The following is a 21,632-nucleotide window of genomic DNA, read 5'->3' as shown; positions in this document are numbered from 1 at the left end:
GTCCAGTGTAGAGGTGTGAAATGCCAGTTGCATATTTTAAAACAGCAATTCCTGTTCCTTTGATCAGCGAAAAATTTCAGAGGGTTAATTGCCTTAAATTAGTTGAACGTTTTCTAGCCCTAGTTTTACCTTCATTTGAGGAGGGATGGTTTGTGGGTCACTTGTCTGTCAGGGTGTATTGTCTGTGTGAGAGACGGGTTTTGTTGTTGTTTGTCCCCTGAAAGAATAAAGAGGATTGTACTACAGGGGACGAGAGCCAGGTAAAGCTCAAAACCCGAGCCAGTAATTTACGGACGTCGTATGCGACGTCCCTAAAAGTAAATAGCAAGCATCTGTGATGAAACCTCCCATAGTATTCACAGCCATTACTACCATTATTTTATTGTTCGGAAAACCCATTTGTCTTGTGCCTCTTTTAAATGCCCAGCGCTGTCCACAAAAATGTTATTTGCGCAGGGCTCTTGATAAGCACATTTTGCAGGAAACGTTAAACGGAAATGGTTCCACCATCCATTTTTGAAGAAACATAATGACAAGTTTAATGTTTTGTTAATGTCTGATTAATCTTTTGCTTAAGAATTCTGAGTTTTGGCAGTTTGGTAATCTAGTTGAGTTTCGGTAACTATAGTCTTAAACATAGTTTCTCAGCCTCAGTACTGTTAACATTTTGGGCCTCATAATTCTTTATTGTGGGGAGCTATCCTGTGCTCAAATATTGTAGGATGTTTAGCAGCATTCCTGGCTTCTATTCACTAGATTACAGTAGGACACCCGTTCCCCACCCTACCCTTACCCAGTTGTGATCAGCGAAAATGTCTCCAGATATTGCTAGTATGTCCCCTGGAGGGCAGAATCACCCCTAGTTAAGAAAGTCCTAAGAAAGCAGTATCATTTTCTAATTGAAATAATTCACATCAATTTGTGAGTATTCTTTCTCCACAAACCAGCTACTCTGCTGACTTCCTGCTTTTCATTTAATGGACAAAAAACGCCAGCCATGGTTTTCTTATCTTAAAAATCTTTGTCATTCACATTCCATTTTCACTGCCACCAATCCCGCAATGTGCCTGCCATTACTTCTCTTTTGGACTTCTGTCATGGCTTCCCAGACAGTTGTCCTCGCAATTCATTTTATTTACTGTTGTTACAAATCTCCCTGAAGCTTTCACACTATACCTTTTATTCTGAAAGTTGAGATAATTCTATTCTTACTAAAAATTTCAAATGGGCAGAGGTATACAATACAAGCCTCCCCATGCCTAATGCTCTTACTTTTGTCGTTTATCATTTTACATCTTAAATAGATATATATCGTGTATATCTTTCTCATATCAGGTTTATTATTTACTCATGATTCTTTTCCTATCAGTACCCCCTCGCCATCTTCAGCTCCTCTTGTTATTGGTCCCTTCATAATGTTTTTTTCTAGCAAATCTTTGGGTGCCTAATATGTTCCAAACACTGTGCCAATTGCTGAACATAGAGAAGTTAAGTTTTCTCCCCTTAGTGTTCAGATAATTAGGTTTTTTTTAACTCTTAAACATACACACAGAAAAACACTTTTCTGGACCCCAGTAGACATTAGACACCCATTAAACAGAACATTCTGTGTTATGTTCTGTGTCACCCTTTCACAAGTCAAATTTATTCAAAGAACAATGAATTCCACTTAGTTGCTGTTCTTCACCTACCTTTTATCCTTCAGGATACTGCACTCTGACTATTGCATCTCACTACTCCACTTAAGTAGCCCTTATTGCCTTGCTGGGATTTTACAAAATGTTGTGTGGGCCAGAATACATCAAAGTGTTTATTGCCTCTGGGCCATCAGTTCAGTTTTTATCCATTTATTCAAGGTGCTCTGTGGAACTGATCCTACCTACCTCTCCAACTTGATCTCAACTTCCTAACATCTGTTTTATGCTGCAGACATGCCAAACGAATTGAAGTTTCTTTGAATATTCTTGTATGTATTCTACTTCTCTTTGTCTTCCTAGTACACTTGTATTCAAGGTTCAGGTCATGCCTGATCTCTGAAACTTCATTCAGCAAGTACAGTCAGTACTTCTTAAATGTTGCCATAGCATTGTACTTCTGTTACAACCTTATCATGTCTCATTGTAGATGTGTGTTTACTTTTTTTGATAAAATATACTAACAAAATTCACCACTTAAAAATGTATAGTTCTTAAAGCCCAAAACAATGAGTTTGTTGTTGTTGTTGTTTTTGTTTGTTTTTAATGTACAGATCAGTAGTGTTAACTATATTGACATTTTTCTGCAACCATCACTACCATCAGTTTCTGGAACTTTTTCATCTTCCCAATTTGAAACTTACTTGGTTTTTTGTTTTATTAGTAGTCTTAGTCATGGATGAATGGACAAGCTTCAAAAGTTCTGGGAGTCCCCAAAACTATCATCTGTGAAGGTTTTCTTGAATAGATTTGTTACCTTCTGTATGAGACAGCATGCATTAAAAAAAGTAGAAACCATTCTGAGTATTTAACATGGAAAGATTTAATGAGAGAATTCGTTTACACTGGTGAGAGAAAAGCTAAGACGCCCAGCAGCTTACAGCTAAGGCATCTCAGTGGTTAGCAACAGTAGGAAGCCACTATGCTAATGAGAAGGATAAGGAGAGAGGAAGCAACCAAGAGGCTGGTTTGACTGCGGAACGTGGAAGACTTGTCTGATGAGGGAGTGGTAGTCTTAGAGGAGACTACTGAGGCAGAAAGGGAATGGGGGAAAAATATGGCTGCTTCCTCCTGCCCTCCAGCCTCCCACCAGTGCTTCCTATTTACTGAGCCCAGCCAGTAGCAGGCCGACAGAAGAGCTTGGGGAACGTTGCCTATATAGAGTCAAGCTTTATGTCATACAGTAGAGAGCGACAGAAGGGTCAAGAACGTGTTTGAGGTCAAACAGGACCAGAACTGACACACCCCTAACAGGTCAAGAGCTGCTGGTTCTATTCACCTTTATATCACCAAAACATAGATATTTAATAAAACATTTGCAAAAGTATGGCTCTGATTATGACACTCCCCTTTGTTTATTTAATAACATATGTACTCATTGCTGTCTAAAACTTTTCATGATCCTTACCCATTTTGTCTTTTCTGTTGTATCTCCAACTGTTACCCTTCATAAACCTTGTGCTGCATCCAAACTGGACATGTTCCCCAAATATGCTTGCATATATACTTTGTGTCAGCTTCTTTGGGATTCCCAACCATCCTTCAGAACTCATCTGCACCTTCAAACATCACATAATTTCCAAGCTTAGTAGTGGTTTCTCCAGCCCCTCCCTTCCCATGAAGTAAGTCAGCTCTATTTTCTTACCATTTTTGCTTTGCATTACAGTTATTTGTGTATATATCTTCTATCTCCAAGTAAATTGTAACTTTATAGACAGAAACCTTGTCCCTGTTATTTGTGGATCTAGTAATATAAGACAACATAAGGTAAGGCTTCCTAAGAATTATTTGCATGCTTAAAGAACATTAAATTACTAATCTTTCTAGGGAAATAATAAAATATGTGAAGGAGATGTTTTCACATAGCGTGCTTTACTATCTCTTGCTTGCTTTAAACCTCTCTTTTTATCTTTCCCTCTCTACAAGTAGGAAGAAAAAACACCCTTCATATAGTTAGGATCTTATCCTTTCTTCTCTTTTTCGGTTGTTTCCCCTTCAATTCATTTAGTTGCTCATTACCACCTCCACTTATAATAAAAGTAGGCTGAAGATAGTATTATGTTAAGAAGGAAACTCAGGCATACTTTCTTAACTATTCAGGGACCTTTGTCAGTAAGTTTACACAAAAAAAACTCTTCTTTTATTCTTAAGTTGTTTTTAGGAATAAAAGGAAAAAACAGTAATAACTAATATTAGTTGTAGAGTAACGATTTGTATTATACTGATAAGAGATGATTAGTGCCCAGTTTGTATTTTCTATTTTATTTATTTATTTCTTGAGACAGAATTTCACTCTTGTCATCCAGGCTGGAGTGCAGCAGCGAGATCTTGGCTTACTGCAACCTCTGCCTCCGAGGTTCAAGTGATTCTCCTGCCTCAGCCTCCCAAGTAGCTGGGATTACAGGCGCTCACCACCACGCCCGGCTAATTTTTGTATTTTTAGTAGAGACTGGGTTTCACCATGTTGGCCAGGCTGGTCTGGAACTCCTGACCTCAAGTGATCCACGCGCCTCGGCCTCCCAAAGTGCTGGGATTATAGCCATGAGCCACTGTGCCCAGCCAGTATTTTCATCATATTTGGATTTTCATTCATCTAACACCAGAGATTTAGAACTAATTTGTGCCTAACATTTCCTGTTACCTGACTGAGAATTGGTTATAGTCAGATACTTAATGATGATAAATAAACATTTCGTAGGCAGATACTAATCATATATATATAGTAAGGCCTAATTTAATAGATTCAATAGGTTCTTGAAAACTGCAACTTTAAGCAAAATGATATATAATCAAACTAATTTTACCATAGGCTAACTGATATATACAAGAATTTCTTCAGCATATTTTTGGTCACAAAAATATCACCACACTTGTAAATAAAGTCCAAAACACTTCTAATATTAAACATTGAAATACATGTAAGCTATATATACATTTAAGATGGATTAATAAAAACAAGATAATTACTTTCCCAGTTAGTCCATTTCAAGGTTGCAGGTAGCTAGAGCCTATCCCAGCAGCTTAGGGTGCAAGGCAGGAACTAACCCTGGGCAGGATGTCATTCTGTTGAAGGGAGCACTCACACACCCACGTACACTCATGCTCACACTGTAATAATTTAGACACACCAGTTAACAACATGCACATCTTTGGAGTTTGGGAAGAAACGTGTACCTGGAGAAAACCCATGCAGGCATAGGGAAAATGTGTAAACTCCACATATACAGTGTCCTCAGCCGGAAATTGATTTTTTTCCCTCATCAGCAGTAAAACAAAAACATTGAACAAAATGATGGTATTCGAGGACTTGCTATATAATGATCAGTGAACATGAGAGTAGTCAACTATTTACTACATTATTTTGGAACTCTTGGGACAAAAGTAAACCAGAATACATCAAATCTAATCTAAAATGAGAACTCAAGATTGCCAAAGTTGGGGCATGTTGTTAAGAGCAGAAGATAATGTATCCTAGATATTACTATTTTGAGATGCATTATAACTTAAACACTTATTATAGAGGTAATCTAGCTTTTAACAGCCCCATCTTATGTGTGTGCTATACAGAGGTATAATGTTTTATGAAATGCCATGAATTATCTGTGATGATTCCTTTCCAGGTTATGCTAGCACAAATGACAATATTTTTCTGAAAAAGGTTTACTGTGTATCACTGTATTCTGTCTGGGGCATTGTTTCTCAACCTTTATTTCATTACACAACTTTAAGGAATCTTCTTAGGCTTTTTTTTTTCCCCTGACCCTCCTCCCCACACGAAAGTTTAATGTTTTAGTGTCATGAATGTATTGTATATGTTTATATATCATGTGTATCTGTGATTTATGCATAAAAAGAGGGAGATTTTCTTCATTCCTCCCTGCCCCAGAACCAATTTTCACCCTCTTAGGGCAGTATGACTCCTTTTGAGAATGCATGGTCTAAGGGAAAGCAAATCTACTTTAAGATAGATAAAAATCTACTGCAAATCTATAGTAGATTTTAATACCACCATCTATCAGAAGTCCCCAAGTGACTGAAGGCATCTAGGGTGATAAGTACTTGAAACTCCACCATGAAAAGGAAGTATATTTGAGGTGTTCAATCTAAATCTTGAAGCATATGAGGAAAAAGCTCCAACTGTCCTAATTTTAAGGTGATTCTAATAGTCTGTAGATGTTTTAAATTTTTGTGTTTACAAAAAGCTAGTAACAGCTAACTCACCTATTCCAAATATTATAACTGTCAGAAAGCCAGCCATCATAAAAATTACTTTTCAGCCAGCTAGTTTTCACAAAAAGGGAAGAAAACATTGCAGTGTATCTTTGATCTAATTAATTTCACATCTGTGGTTTGATGTTCAATGATAGGAAGATTGAAGTCGTGTTATCTGAGATAAAGCTTTTTTCAGATATCCAAATGCTTTCTCCAAAACACAATGCCTTTGGTTTTTGATTTGTATATTTGTTTGTTTCTTCTTATTAGTTAGCAAGAGGTTGGAAAACAGATTCATCAACTACAAGTAGAGAGTGGTGAGTTGATTCCCAAATCACAGCTAGGGCATTGCCTGTAAGGAGATGACCATATCCTTGCCTTTCCTTTTTAAAACCTTAGTGTATAATGACTTTGTAGGCCACCTTATTAGGTTTTTCACCTGTTGGACCTGGTTAAAGATACAGTTCCAGGTGAAGAGAGTAGAACCTTATAAAGTTGGAAGAGACGTTAGACATAATTTCTTTTTTTTATCTTTTAAATTCAGGGGTACATGTGCAGGTTTGTTATATAGGTAAACTTGTGTCATAGGGGTTTGTTGTACATATTATTTCATCACCCAGGTGTTAAGCCTAGAACCCATTAGTTATTTTTCCTGATCCTCTACCTCCTCCCACCCTTCACCCTCCAATAGGCCCCAGTGTGTGTTGTTCCCTCTATGTGCCCGTGTGTTCTCATCCTTTAGCTCCCACTTATAATTTCAGTAGCTAACAAATACTTACTATTATGCCAGCACTGAGATAAGTGTACTTCAAAGGAAAGTATAAGGGAATACTTATAAGTATTAAGTAATACCTATAAGGGAATATTTAATAGTAGGGAATAGGGAGTAATTATACTAAACTGTGAAGAATGAGTTGAAGATAGCTAGGTTAAGAAAAGATTAGCTGCCCAAGCAAAGGAAATAGAATAAACAATGGCCTTGAAATATAATCAATGTGTATCTGTGGGACTGAAAGACCAGTTTGGCTGGAAGCGATAGAATGGCAAAACATAGGCTGAAGAGGAAATTAGGGTACAAAGCAAGTAGAACCTCATACGACACATTAAAAATTTGAAATCATAGGCCGGGTGCAGTGGCTCACGCTTGTAATCCCAGCACTTTTGGGAGGCCGAGGCGGGCAAATCACCTGAGGTCAGGAGTTCCAGACCAGCCTGGCCAACATGGCAAAACCCTGTCTCTACTAAAAATATAAAAATTAGCCAGGCATGGTGGCAGGCGTCTGTAATCCCAGCTACTTGGGAGGCTGAGGCAGGAGAATCGCTTGAACCTGGGAGGCAGAGGTTGCAGTGAGCCAAGATTGCACCATTGCATTCCAGCACAGGTGACAAGAGCGGGACTCCATCTCAAAAAAAAAAAAAAAAATTGGAATCATATTTTTTTATTGAGATATGATGCACATACTACAAAATGTAAACTTCGTTGTTTTTCAGGGTGTGAAAATCCAGGATATTTATGGATTCATAATGTGCAGATATCACCAGTAATTTCAATATTTCCATCACTCCAAACAGAATCCTTATACTATTAAGTCACTTCCAATTCCCCCTTGCCCCGTCCTCTGCCAACCACAAATCTACTTTCTGTATCTATACATTTGCCTTGCCTGGACATTGCACATAAATGAAATAGAATATTTGGCTTTTTGTGTCTGACTTTCACATAGCATAATGTTTTCAGCATTATTCCATGTTGTAGCAGGTATTAGTACTTCATTCCTTTTTATAGCTGAATATTTCATTATATGAATATGCCATATTTTGTTTGTCCATTCATTAATGGACACTGTTATGAAAAATGCAGGCCAGCTGTAATGGCTCACCCTGTAATCCCAACACTTTGGGAGGCCAAGGCAGGAAGATTGCTTGAAGCCAGGGGAGCGAGACCAGCCTGGGCAGCATATTGAGACACCCCATCTGTACCAATAAGTAAGTAATTAGCTGGGCATTTATTTGGTGGTACATGCCTCTAGTCCTAGCTACTGGGGTGGCTGAAGTGGGAGGATCACTTCAGCCCAGGAGTTCAAGGTTATAGTGAGCTATGATTGAGCCACTGTACTTCAGCCTGGGTGACAGAGCAAGACTCTGTCTCTGAAAAAAAATAAACTGACCATAAATGTCTGGATTCCATGCTTCAGAGTTGACTAGATAAATAAGAAAAGTCTGGATTTTTTATTTTGTTCCACTAATTTGTGTGTCTAACCTCATGCCAGTACATCGTCTGGATTACTGTAGCTTTACAGTAAGTTTTGAAATTGGTAAGTGTAAGTGCTTCAACTTTTTCTTCATTTTCAAGATTATTTTGGCTATTCCAGCCCCCTTGTATTACCTTACGAGTTTTAGGATGTTTGTCAATTTCTGCACAAAAGGCAGTTGAGATTATGATAGGAATTGTGTTGAATGTATCGGTGAATTTTGGGAGTATTGAGTTTTTAACAATATTGAACCTTTCAGTCCATGAACACAGTATGTCTTTGTGTGGATTTAGGTCTTTAATTTCCTCCAGTGATGTTTTCCAGTTTTTAGTATGCAAGTCCTTTACTTTTGTTAAACTTATTCCTAAGTATTTTATTTCTTTTGATGCTATTGTAACTAGCATTGCATTCTTAATTTTTGGTAGTTCATTGAGATTTATTGACTTTTATATATTCACTGTGTATCCTGCAACCTTGTCGAAGTCATTTATTAGCTCTAATAGTTTTTGTTTTGTTTTGTTTTGTTTTTGGGACAGAGTTTCGCTCTTGTTGCCCAGGCTGGAGTGCAATGGCGCAATCTTGGCTCACCACAACCTCTGCCTCCCGGGTTCAAGCGATTCTCCTGCCTCAGCCTCCGGAATAGCTGGGATTACAGGCATGCATCACCTTGTGCAGCTAACTTTGTATTTTTAGTAGCACCAGGGTTTATCCATGTTGGTCAGGCTGGTCTCGAACTCCCGACCTCAGGTGATTTGCTGGCCTCGGCCTCCCAAAGTGCTGGATTACAGGCATGAGCCACCATGCCCCACCCAGGGAGGTTTCTTAACTCCTTTTTTTTTTTTTTTGAGACAGAGTCTCGCTCTGTTGCCCAGGCTGGAGTGCAGTGGCACCATCTCGGCTCATTGCAACCTCCACCTCCCTGGTTCAAGTGATTCCCCTGCCTCAGCCTCCCTAGTAGCTGGGATTAAGGTGGACACCACCATGCCTGGCTCATTTTTTTGTATTTTTAGTAGAGACAGGGTTTCACCATGTTGGCCAGACTGGTCTCGAACTCCTGACCTCAGGCAGTCTGCCTGCCTTGGCCTCCCAGAGTGCTGGGATTATAGGTATGAGCCATGGTGCCTGGCCTCTAATAGTTTTTTTTTTTTTTTTTTATGGCTTCCTTAGGATTTTCTATATAAGACATGTCATCTGCAAATAGGGGTAATCTTGACTTTTTCCTTTCCAATCTGGATGCTTTTTTTTTTTTCTTTTGAGACGGAGTCTTGCTCTGTTGCCCAGGCTAGAGTGGAGTGGCACTATCTCAGCTCACTGCAACCTCCGCCTCCCGGATTCAAGCAATTCTCCTGCCTCTGCCTCCTGAGTAGTTGGCATTACAGGCAGGCACCACCACGCCTGGCTAATTTTTGTATTTTTAGTAGAGACGGGGTTTCACCATGTTGAGCAGGCTGGTCTGGAACTCCTGACCTCAAATGATCCGCCCAGCTCGGCCTCCCAAAGTGCTGGGATTACAGGTGAGAGCCACCGCACCTGGCCTGGATGCTTTTTATTTCAAGTTTTTTCCTAATTGCCCGGGCTAGAGGATACATGCAATGTTGAATAGAAATGACAAGAACAGACCTTCTTACCTTTTCCCTGATCTTATGGGGAAAGCTTTAAATTTTAAACCATTGAAGATGATGTTACTTGGCTTTTTTTTTTTTAATAGATAACTCTATCAGGTTGAGGAAATTTCTTTTTATTTCTAGTGTTTTTATCATGAAAGGGTGTTGGATTTTGTTTTTTTTTTGTTTCTTTGGTAGTGTTTTGTTGTGTTTTGTTTTGCTTTGCTTTTGAAACAGGTTCTTACTCTGTCATCCAGGCTGGACTGCAGTAGCATGATTATGGCCCACTGCAGCCTCAGCCTCCCAGACTAAAACTATCCTTCTACCTCACCCTCCCAAGTAACTGGAACTATAGGCACATGCCACCATACCCAGCTAAATTTTTAATTTTTTGCAGAGATGGGGGTCTCACTATATTGCCCAGATTGGTTGGATTTTGTTCAGTTGTTCTTTTTCCATGATAATGTGACTTTTGTCTTTTACGTTAGGAATATAGTATATTACACTGATTTATTTTTATTCAACCAACCTTGCATTACTGCATTAAATCCCACTTGGTCATGGTGCATCACTGTTTTTATATGTTGCTGGACTTGATTTGCTAGTATTTTGTTAAGGATTTTTTTTTTTTTTTTTCCCTGAAGACAGGGTCTCACTCTGTCACCTATTCTGGAGTGCAGTGGCCCAATCATGGCTCACTGCAGCCTTGACTTCCCAGGCTCAAGTGATCCTCTCATTTCAGCCTCCCAAGTAGCTGGGACCACAGGTGCACACCACCATGTCCAGCTAACTTTTGTATTTTTTGTAGAGATGGCATTTTGCCATTATGCCCAGGCTGGTCTGGAACTCCTGAGCTCAAGCAATCCTCCTGCCTTGGCCTCCCACAGTGCTGGGATTACAGGCGTGAGCCACTGTGCCCACCCTGTTGAGGACTTTTATGTTCACTTTGTTTCTTTTTTTTTTTTTACACGGTGTCTCTGTTGCCAAGCTGGAATGCAGTGGCGCGATCTCGGCTCACTACAACCTCTGACTCCCTGGTTCAAGCGATTCTTCTGTCCCAGCCTCCCGAGTAGCTGGGATTACAGGCACACACCACCAGGCGCAGCTAATTTTTGTATTTGTAGTAAAGATGGGTTTTCACCATGTTGGCCAGGATGGTCTCAATCTCCTGACCTCATGATCCGCCCGCCTCGGCCTCCCAAAATGCTGGGATTATAGGCATGAGCCATTGACCCCAGCTCCCATGTCCAGTTTCATGAGGATTATTGGCGTGTAGTTTTGTGATGTCTTTCTCTTGTTTTGGTATCAGGGCAATATTGGTCTAAAAGAATGGGTTGAGAAGTCCTCTCCTACTATTTCAAAAAGAGTTTGTAAAGGATTGGTGTTTCATTCAATGTTTTGTAGAATTCACCAGTGAGGGCATTTGATCCCAGTTGGGCTTTTCCTCGTGAGAAGTTTCTTTATTACAAATTCCATTTCTTGTTATAGGTCTGTTCAGATTTTCTGTTTCTTCTTGAGTCAGTTCTCGTAGTTTGGGTCTATTAGTCTGTTCTTGTGTTTCTATGAAGAAACACCTGAGAGTGGGTAACTTATAAAGAAAAGAGGTTTTAATTGGCTCACAGTTCTTTAGGTTTTGCAGGAAGCATGGTGCTGGCATCTGCTTGCCTTCTGGAGGCCTTGGGAAGCTTAACAATCATGGCGGAAGGTGAAGGGGGAAGCTGGACTCTCACATGGCAGGAGTGAGAGCAAGAGAGAAAGAGGTGTCACACACTTTTAAATGACCAGGTCTTGTGAGAACTGACTATCTCAAGGATAGCACCAGGGCATGAGGAATCTGCCCCTGTGGCCAAAACACCTCCCACCAGGCCCCATCTCCAACATTGGGGATTACAATTCAAAGTGAGATTTAGCAGGAGCAACATCTAAGCTACATGAGGGTCTTTCGAAGAATTACTCTTTTCATCTAGATTCTCTAAATTGTTGAGATAACAACTGTTCATACTGTTCCTTTACATTCCCATTTATTTCTATAATATTGATAGTAATATCCCCTCTTACTTTTCTGATCTAGTATAATTTGAGTATTCTGTGTTTTTTTTCGGTTGGTCTAGCTACAGAATTGTCAACATTGTTGACGTTTTCAGAGAACTAGCTTTTGTTTTTATTCATTTTTCTCTATTTTTGTTTCATTTATGTATACTCTGCTTATTTCCTTCTGCTTTGCTCTTTTTCTAGTTTCTTAAGGTAGATGATGAGGTTATTGAATTTTTTTTTTTTTTTGAGATGAAGTCTCACTCTGTTCCCCAGGCTGGAGTGCAGCGGTGCGACCTCCGCTCACTGCAAGCTCTGCCTCCCAGGTTCATGCCATTCTCCTGCCTCAGCCTCCCGAGGAGCTGGGACTACAGGCGACTGCCACCACACCCAGCTAATTTTTTGTATTTTTAGTAGAAAGGAGGTTTCACCATGTTAGCCAGGATGGTCTCGATCTCCTGACCTCGTGATCTGCCTGCCTTGGCCTCCCAAAGTGCTGGGATTACAGATGTGAGCCACCGTGCCTGGCCCAATGTGGTAATTGATTTTAAATTTTAAGGTTTTTGTTTACTTGTTTGTTTGTTTGTTTTGAGACAAGATCTCAGTCTGTTGCCCATGCTAGAGTGCAGTGGCGCGATCATAGTTCACTACAGCCTTGAACTCCTGAACTACTGGGACTACAGGCACATGCCAGCACACCTACCTAATTTAAAGAGATGTTTTTAGACACAGGCTCTTGAATTCCTCACCTCATGGTACTCTCCTGCCTCAGCCTGCCAAATAGGTGGGATTATAGGCGTATGCCACCATGCTTGGCTTATCTTTTTATTTATTTATTTATTTTATTTAGTTATTTATTTTTGACATGGAGTCTTGCCCTGTCACCCAGGCTGGAGTGCAGTGGCATGGTCTTGGCTCACTGCAGCCTCCGCCTCTCAGGATCACGCAATTCTCCTGCCTCAGCCTCCTGAGTATCTGGGATTACAGGCGCCTGCCACCATACCCAGTTAATTTTTTATATTGTTAGTAGAGACGGAGTTTACCATGTTGGCCAGGCTGGCCTCGAACTCTTGACCTCAGGTGATCTGCCTGCCTCAGCCTCCCAACGTGCTGGGATTACAGGCGTGAGCCACCATGCCTGACATCTCTTTTTTAAATACAGGTGTTTATAGCTGTAAATTTTCCACTGTGCACTGCTTTAGTTGCATCTCATAAATTTATTGACACTTATTTCATGTCCTAATATACGGTCGGCCCTGGAAAATGTTCCATGTACACTTGAGAAAAATGTGTATTATGCTGTTTTTGACTGGAATGTTCTATAGCTATCTGGTAGGTCTAGTTGCTTTACAGTTTAAATTTTCTGTTTGTTTATTGATCTTCTGCCTAGTTGTTCTATGTATTACTGAAAGTGTGGTATAGAAGCCTTCAACCTTTATTGTTGAATTATCTGTTTCTCCTTTCCCTTCTGTGAGTTTGCTTTATACTTTAGGCTCAGTTAGGTGTATTTATGTTTATAAGTGTTATGTCTCTCTCTCTCTCTCTTTTTTTTTTGTTAAAGACAGGGTCTCACCCTGTTGCCCAGGCTCGAATGCAGTGGTGCAGTCATGGTTCACTGCAGCCTCGACCTCCTGGGCTCAAGCTATCCTCCCACCTCCACCTCCAGAGCAGCTGGAACTACAGGTGCACACCACCAAGCCCAGCTAATTTCTAAAAACCATAGAGGTGGGTTCTCACTAGGTTTCCCGGGATGGTCTTGAACTCCTAGGCTCAAGCGATTCTACCACCTCAGCCTCCCCAAAGTGAGCTACTGCACCCAGCCATGTTATCTTTTTGTGGATTGACCTTTTTTGTCATTATCTTTGTCTCTAGTAACAATGTTTGTGTTAATACCTACTTTGAGACAGGTTGAGTATCCCTAATGCAAAAATTCAGAATGCTCCAAAACCAAAACTGTTTGTATACCAACATGATCCTCAAAGGAAATGTTCACTGGAGCATTTCAGATTTTCAGATTAGCGATGCTCAACCAGTAAGTATAATGCAAATGTTCCAAAATCTGAAAGGGAGAACAATCTGAAACACTTCTGGTCCCAAGCATTTCAGATAAGGGATACTCAACCTGTATTAACATAACAACTTTAAGTCTTAGTTGATTACTGGATGGTGTAATCCAGTAATCTTTCCTATCCTTTTACTTTCACCCTGTTGGTGTCTTTGAATCAGTCCAGCACCTGGTGCCAAGACGCCGGCTGCAGCATGGGAGGTGTGGCCAGGGCTGTGTGCTCCACAGGGCAGCAAGAGCTGGGAACAGATGGGTGCCCTGTCCCCTTCCAAGTTGGATGGGCAGGAGCCCTGCCCTCCCAGGTGCAGCTGCAGCTGTGGAGCAGGCATCCCTGCACTCTCGGGGGCCCGGGAAGCCCCCCTTTCCGTGCAGGCTTGGAAGCGCCTACTCCCGCTGCCTGGCCTCTCCCTGCTCCCGGTGCCCACTCCGATTTCAGAGTAAAGTTGAGGCTGAGCCTGCTGCTGTCGGGACCTGGCTGGGTGTGTGCACACTAGGGGCAGCGCCAACACACCAGCCTCATGCTGCCTCGGTCCCCCTCTGGACTTTGAGCTCTGATGAGCACATGAGGGAGGCCAAGGGTGAGGCTGAGGGCAACTCGGCATGGGCCTGCCCCTTGGCATGAACAGCCTAAGCACCGTGGGTACCTTGGATGTCAGGTTGATGGTGGCAGGAGGCAGATGATCTCCTAGGTGGAAAGGGGCAGGCCCCTGGTGAAGCCACGCCTTCAAGCCAGAGACAGCTGAAGCCTGGGGGCCAGACTGCAGATCCATGGCCCAGAGTGAGAATTTATGGTGCTTTTTCTGTGCCCACCCATGGCTGTCCATGGACCCATCAGCACATACTTACTACCATTTGAGGTCCATAAAAACCCCAGACTCAGCCAGACTCACAGAGATGTTGGGACTACCAGCTGTGAGAAGGAGCTACTCACTGTGGGTCTCATCTCCACTGAGAACTGGTCACTTGTTGGGACAACCTGCCTGCGGAAAGGAGCTACCCACTGCAGCTCTATTCTCCACTGAGAGTTGGACACTCGTCAGGATGACTTGCCTGCAGAAAGGAGCTACCCACTGTGGGTCTCCTCTCTGTTGAGAGCTGGACACTCATCAGGATGACCTGCCTGCACAGAAAGGCACTGCAGAAAGGAGCTTCCCACTGTGGGTATCCTCTCCACTGAGAGCTGGATACTCGTGGGGACGACCTGCCTACGGAAAGGAGCTACCCACTGCAGGTCTCCTGAGGGCTGTTCTGTCACTCAGTGAAGCTCCTCTCCGCCTTGCGCACCTTCCAGTTGACCGTGAACCTTATTCTTCCTGGACGCAGGATAATAACATGGGACCCACTGAAAGGCAGGACTGAAAGATCTGTAAAACAGGGCTGAAACATGCCCCCTTGCTCACCACGTTGCAGACAATGAGAAGGAAAGAGGAGCTGAGGCCCTTTGGGGAGCCCAGACCTAAGAGCTCCCCAAACCAGGGTTGTGACACCCTCTTTGGGGCTCTGGGATTCTTGATGTCTCCAAGCTTCAGGGTGCCACTACGTTCCCCAGTACCCACAGTGGAAGCCGCTGTGGTATGTCTGATCCAGATGCAACCTCACAGGGAGCCAGTGCCTGGATATGCCCGCCCCACTGCATCCAACATGCCTGACTATGCTCAGTGGCTGAGCTCACTCATACACCCCTCACTGCTTCATGCCTGGCTCACCACCAGCAGGCATGGGATTAGGCCCAGTAGCATGAGCCAAACACAGCCTGCTTGGCCAAGTGGGCGGAACAAGCCCAGCAGGCCCTAGCAAAACTCAGGCAAAGGCACCACCAGCCACAGAGGTTTCAAACTGGAAAAGCGACACCCTAAGGATCCTGTGACAACAGCATATAGTTGGATCATGTTTTTAAGGTCATATAAATTACACCTTCATACATTATATGCCCATATTGTTGTGTACAGTTATCTTTTTAAGCAGAGTTGGGGAAGACAGTTTATATACAACAAACACTTATACTGTTTTATTTTTATTTATTTATTTATGTATTTTTGAGACAGGGTCTCGCTCTGTCGCCCAGGCTGGAATGCCTTGGCATGATCTCGCCTCACTGCAGCCTCGCCTCCCCAGTTCAAGAGATTCTCATGTCTCAGCTTCCCAAGTAGCTGAGATTACAGGCGAGTCCCGCCACACCTAGCTAATTTTTTTGTATTTTTAGTAGAGATGGGGTTTCACTGTGTTGGCCAGTTTGGTCTCAAACTCCTGGCCTCAAGTGATCCACCCGTCTAAACCTCTCAAAGTGCTGGGATTACAGGCATGAGCCACTGCACCTAGCCTATACTGCTTTATATTATGTTGTTAATCAAGTTACTCTCCAGTATCATCTCATTTTAGCCTGAAGGAGTCCCCCTTTAGTATTTCTTACAGGGAAAATCTGCTAGCAACTAATTCTTTTAGTTGTTTATTTGATAACATACAATTTTTAAAGTTTTAGTTTGGAGTCTTGCTAGATATAGAATTCTTCCTTGAGGGTGGGTGTGGTGGCTTACTCCTGTAATCCCAGCACTTTGTGGGGGCCAAGGTGGGAGGATCGCTTGAGGCTAGGAGTTCAAGACCTACCTAGGCAACATATAGTGAGACACCATCTCTATTAAAAATTTTTTCTTTTAATTAGCCAGGCATAGTTGTGAGTTCCTGTCATCCCAGCTACCTGGGAGACTGAGGTGGGAGGATCGATTGAGCCCCAGCATTCAAAGCTACAGTGAGCTATAATGGTGCCTCTGCTCTTCAGCCTGGGCAACAGAGTGAAACCCTGTCTCAAAAAGAAAAGAAAATTCTTGGTTGACCTTTTTTTGCTATCAGTTTTTTATCTTTTTTCTTCAACAATCAAAGTAAACATCAAGTCTTTGAATATCATCTCACTACTTCTGGTTTCTGGTGAGAAATCAGCTGTCAGTCTTACTGAGAAACCGTTGTATGTGATGAGTTGTTTCTCACTGCTTTCACGATTTTGTTTGTCTTTGTATTTTCAGTTTGATTATGGTCTGTCTAGGTATGGATCTCTTTTAGTTTATCCTACTTAGAGACTGTTGAGCTACCTTCATGTGTAGATTAAGTTTTTTCTCAAATTTGCACGTTTTTAGACATTATTTCTTCAAATATTCTTGCTGGCATTTCTGTCGTTCTAGGATTTCCATTATGCTTATGTTGGTAAAATTGATGGCATCCCTTAGGTCTCTGAGACTCTGTTCACTTTTCATCATTCTGGATTTGTTTCCATTCCTCAGATCAAAGGACTGTTACAACTCTGTCTCCTTCGTGCCATCCACAAGGCAGCGAATGATAGGGGGATGTGTTTCAGCTCATTTGTGTTACAGCTCATTCAGGCCCACTGCCCCACTCTGGCTTGCGGCTCTTGGGCCTGCTTGGCCCTGCCACTGCTTCCTGTCATGTGGGGCGGCTGTCCGCTCCTGGCAGAAGGCAGGAGGGCTACAATGTTATAGCCCCTTTCCCACCGGCAGGTTCTGCAGGTTCGGCAGGTTCCAGGGTCTTGTCCCGCATCTGAGAAGAATGAGGTTACATGGACATGAGAGACTGAGCAAGGTGGAAACGGATTTTTATTGAGCAACAGAACAGCTCTCAACATGAGAGGGGACCCAAAGTGGATAACCCTCTGTGTGATAGGGGTCCCAAAGGTAGGTAACCCCCATGTGTTGCTGAGTCCAGGGTTTTTATGGGCTCAGAATGTGGGAGTGCATGTTGAGTGGTCTGTGGGTGGGCCTGGAAAAAGCATCATTGGATTGGCTTTAGGCATCGAGGAAGTTTTCATTCTAGTTGTGGACTCTGTCTGGAACTGGCATGCAGTTTTCAGGCTTCAGGCTGTCTTTGACTTGAATGTTGGGTTTCACCATGGACCCACCCCTGTCTGCCTGGGAATTTGTCTCTTGCTGCTATCAATCCTCCCTCTGAAGAAGTACATCTAACTGCCATTAGGATAAGGACAATGACCACAATTGCTGCTTTCTGCTGACGGGGTGCTGTTTTGCAAAAACAGCAGTCTGATCTCTCTCAGAGGCCTAAGAGTTCCCAGTAAAAGGGAGCCATCGTCTGAGGCTCCATTTGCATGACCTATGGAGTTTAATGATCTCTAATTGAGAAGAAACAAATTTTACAAGGAGGTTAAATATACATGGACCAAATATGTGTATTATACAAAGAGGAGCTAGAAGGGAAAAATGTAGTCCCAAAGATAACAGAAATAAGGAGCAAAATAGACTAAACATGCTGAAACAATGTTATGGCTAGAGCTGTTTCACCCTAGTGAAAGAAATTAAATCTTGTATGGGGACAGTTAAACTTTAGAAGAAAAATAACTGTTTAGGGGAGTATATAATCCCTTGGGGGGTCCTTGGCAAAGATGCCTTGTGAGGAACAGAACAAGGGTGAGAAGAGCAAGCCTAGGAGAGACTATAAAGAGGATGTCTGTGGTAGGTTAATGACACTTAACCTTTTGTCATTTAGCTTGAGGTCTCTGATTTTTTCACACTGGTACTTTGGGTACTGTTCCAGGTCAACAGAGATAATTCCGTCAGTTTTCCCAGGCCTTTACTCGAGTATAATGAATCTAAGAATATTTTCCAGTGACATTTACTGCCATAGGAGTAGAAAGAAGTATGGTATAAGGTCACTCCCAGTGCCGACCTAGAGAGGGAGAGAGGGTAGGATGTGCCTTTACCCAGTACTATGTCCCCTGGGTTGAATAGAGATGGCCCTAGTTCACAGAATTGGGCCTGTGACAGTAGTTTCAGTTCCTATTGGAAATGGGCCAAAGATGTTATACATGTAATCTAATCAGAGGTTTCTTGGTCTAGCAAGAAATCATTGGTGAGAAAAGGTCGTCTGTACATCATTTCAAAGGGAATTAAACCCAGCTTTGAAGGGGTGTTTCTGACATGTAGTAGGGCTATGGGAAGAAAAGTAATCCAGGGCAGATGAGTCTCTCAAGACAGTTTTCTGCGGTACCTTTTGATAATATCATCTGTCTTTTCTCCCTTTCCTGAAGATTGTGGTCTCCTAGCACAGTGAAGATAGTATTGTATGCCTACTGCCTTTGAGACCCCCAGGTGACAGCCTCCTCGAAGGAAGGGCCATTATCACTCTGGAGGTGTTTAGGAAGTGCAAAACGAGTAATTACATCATTAATTAGTACTTTTATCACCTCAGAGGCTTTCTGTGTCCAACATGGAAATGCTTCTACCCGGTTAGTGAAGATATCTACCCACACTAGGAGGTATTGGATGCCTCTCGTCTTCTGCATAGGGGTGAAATCTATCTGCCAGTCTTCCCCTGGGTAACCTCCCATTATTTGGGTTCCAGAAGGGAGAAGATGTTGCTTGAGGGGATTATTTCTAAGGCAAGTCTCACAAGCATTAGTGACCTTTTTGACCATTTTTAGCAGATTTTTACCTGAAAACCACATTTGGGCCAATTGTAGGTTTTATGCTTACCTAGGTGGAGGGCTTGCTGAAGGATTTTAAGAACTTTTAAGAACTACCTGGCTGGTGGCTGGTAGCTGTTAGATAAAGTTTGCTGTCCTCTGATTGTAGCCATCCCGAGGGCTGAAAGGTGTGTCCCTGAGAGGTGGCCCATTCTATTTCCACAGGAGAATATTGAGGTTTTATTTCTCTTGGAGCCCTCCCAGATCAGAGGGGTCTCAAGTGGATCAGAAATCTGGGGCCCTCTTGCTGCCGATTTAGCTGCTTGGTCTGCCACCTTAGTTCCCTCAGCTATTTCATCTGTTCACTTTTGGTGGCCTTTACAATGTAATATTGCGACTTCCCATGGAAGGAAAACTGAGGCTAATGATCTCTTAATTTCCTGGTGGTATGAGACACCTATTAGCTGTAAGGAAGTCCCTTTCTTTCCAGATAGTGGCATGGGCAGGGAGGACTAGGAAAGTATACTTAGAATCAGTATAAATGCTAACTGCTTTCCCTTTGCTTAATTCAAGCACCCTTGTGAGGGCAGTTACCTCAGCTAGTTGATCACTTGTGCCTGAGGAGAGAGGCATGCTATCAATAATATCATTTAGGGTGACTATTGCATACCCTGCTTTATGGATCCCTTATTCCACAAAAGAACTTCCATCTGTAAAGAGAGTCCAGTCTGGGTTCTCTAAGGAGGTTTCTTCGAGGTCCTCTCTGGCCGCATAGGTTTGCACTACTATCTGTTCATAGTCATGTTCAAGCTCCCCAGCTTTCTCTGGGAGGAAAGTTGCTGGGTTTAGGGAGGGACAGATTTTTAACTGCAGATCTCTCTAATAGCACAGCTTAATATATGAGGAGACGGTCATCCACTACCCAGAGCCTCCCCTTAGAAGACAGCAGTCCTGCCACATCATGTGGAGTATAAATGGTTACGTTATACCCCATGGTCACCTTAGTGGCCTCTGGTACTGACAAGGTTACTGCTGTGACTGCCCGGAGGCAGGCTGGCCATCCTTTAGCTACCAAATTAAGCTCCTTGCTTAGGTAACCTACAGGTTTCTGGGCTGGACCTTGGGCCTGAGTTGGAACTCCCTGGGCCATTCCTTTCCTTTCTGATACATAAAGATTGAATGTCTTCCCTATGGGAAGACTAAGGGCTGGTGCCTCAAGCAAGGCTTGTTTCAGTTGGTCAAAGGTCCTTTTAGCCTCTGGTTCCCAAATTAGGGAGTGAGTCTTAGTTGCCTGAGTCTCCTTTATTATGTGATATAAGGGACAAACTATTTTACCATACCCAGGTATCCATAGTCCTGTAATCCCCAAGAATCCTCTCAGTTGCTTGAGGGTTTTGGGGAGAGGAAAAGAGGAGATGGACTTAATCCTTTCTTCACCTAGTTCCCTGGTCCCCTCTGACAAGACTAGGCCTAGGTACTTCACTGAAGTCTGACAGAGCTGAGCCTTAGATTTTGAGACCTTATATCCTCTGTTAGCCAGAAAATTAAGACAAGCCTTACTGTCCTCCTGAGACTTCCTCAATTGGAACGCAAAGGAGAATGTCATCTACATATTGTAAAACTTTCACCTGAGGATAAAGGAACTGCCCAAACAGCTGGGGGCTGTCTTAGAATCCCTGCGGTAACACCATCCAGGTTAGCTTTGTGGTCTGGTTGGATGGATCTTTGAATGCAAATAAATACTGGCAGTTGGGGTGTAATGGTATGCAGAAAAAGATGTCTTTTAGGTTCAGGACTGTGAACCATTTAGTTCCCTCAAGTATTTGAGTTAGTAGGGTATAGGGATTGGGAACCACAGCCTCATTAATGAGGCAGAGGTCTTGGACCAGTCTCCTTCCTTTGTTAGGTTTTTGTACATCCAATATCAGAGTATTACAAGGGCTGTTGCAGGGTTTAAGGAAGCCCTGCATCCTTGAGTTATCAGTGATGGCTTCTAGCCCTTTCCTAACTTCTGGTTTTAGGGGATATTGTCACTGGTTAGAGAAGGAGGTGGGATCCTTAAGGTGGACCTAGACCAGTATGGCAGTTGTGGCTGCACCAATTTTCCTTTCAGTTGCCCAGACTTCTGGGTTAATTAATATTGGTCTGCACTAGGGTGAGACAAAGAGTCTGTCCTGGAGCCATAAGGATGATGGGTCCCGTACCAGCTAAAATAGCCCTGCCTAGCAGAGGAGTTGGGCTTTCAGGCATGATTTAAAAGGCGTGAGTAAACAAAAGGTCACCTCAACTATAACTAAGGGGTTGGGAAAAATATCAGTTTAAAGGCTTTCCTGACACATCCCTCACAGTCAC

General features: G+C 42.6%; 1 protein-coding gene across 12 annotated transcripts in view; it reads left to right on the top strand.

The window, feature by feature from the left end:
- Nucleotides 1-21,632, top strand: part of NPAT (nuclear protein, coactivator of histone transcription) — a 67,477-nt gene that overhangs the window by 804 nt on the left and 45,041 nt on the right. For 3 of the 12 annotated variants that reach the window (XM_063783375.1, XM_063783374.1, XM_054662667.2), the window contains exon 2: nt 17,365-17,538. The exons of 8 other annotated variants lie outside the window; for them this stretch is intronic. The gene's annotated coding sequence lies outside the window, so the exon portion shown is untranslated. Of the gene's footprint in view, nt 1-17,364; nt 17,539-21,632 lie in introns of those variants that run through there. One more of the 12 variants, XM_063783377.1, reaches the window with a different exon arrangement.

Source organism: Pan troglodytes, chromosome 9, assembly GCF_028858775.2.
Source record: "Pan troglodytes isolate AG18354 chromosome 9, NHGRI_mPanTro3-v2.0_pri, whole genome shotgun sequence".
NCBI lineage: Eukaryota > Metazoa > Chordata > Mammalia > Primates > Hominidae > Pan > Pan troglodytes.
Note: the sequence above shows the minus strand (reverse complement) of the source record. Positions and strands in the feature narration are given on the sequence as shown.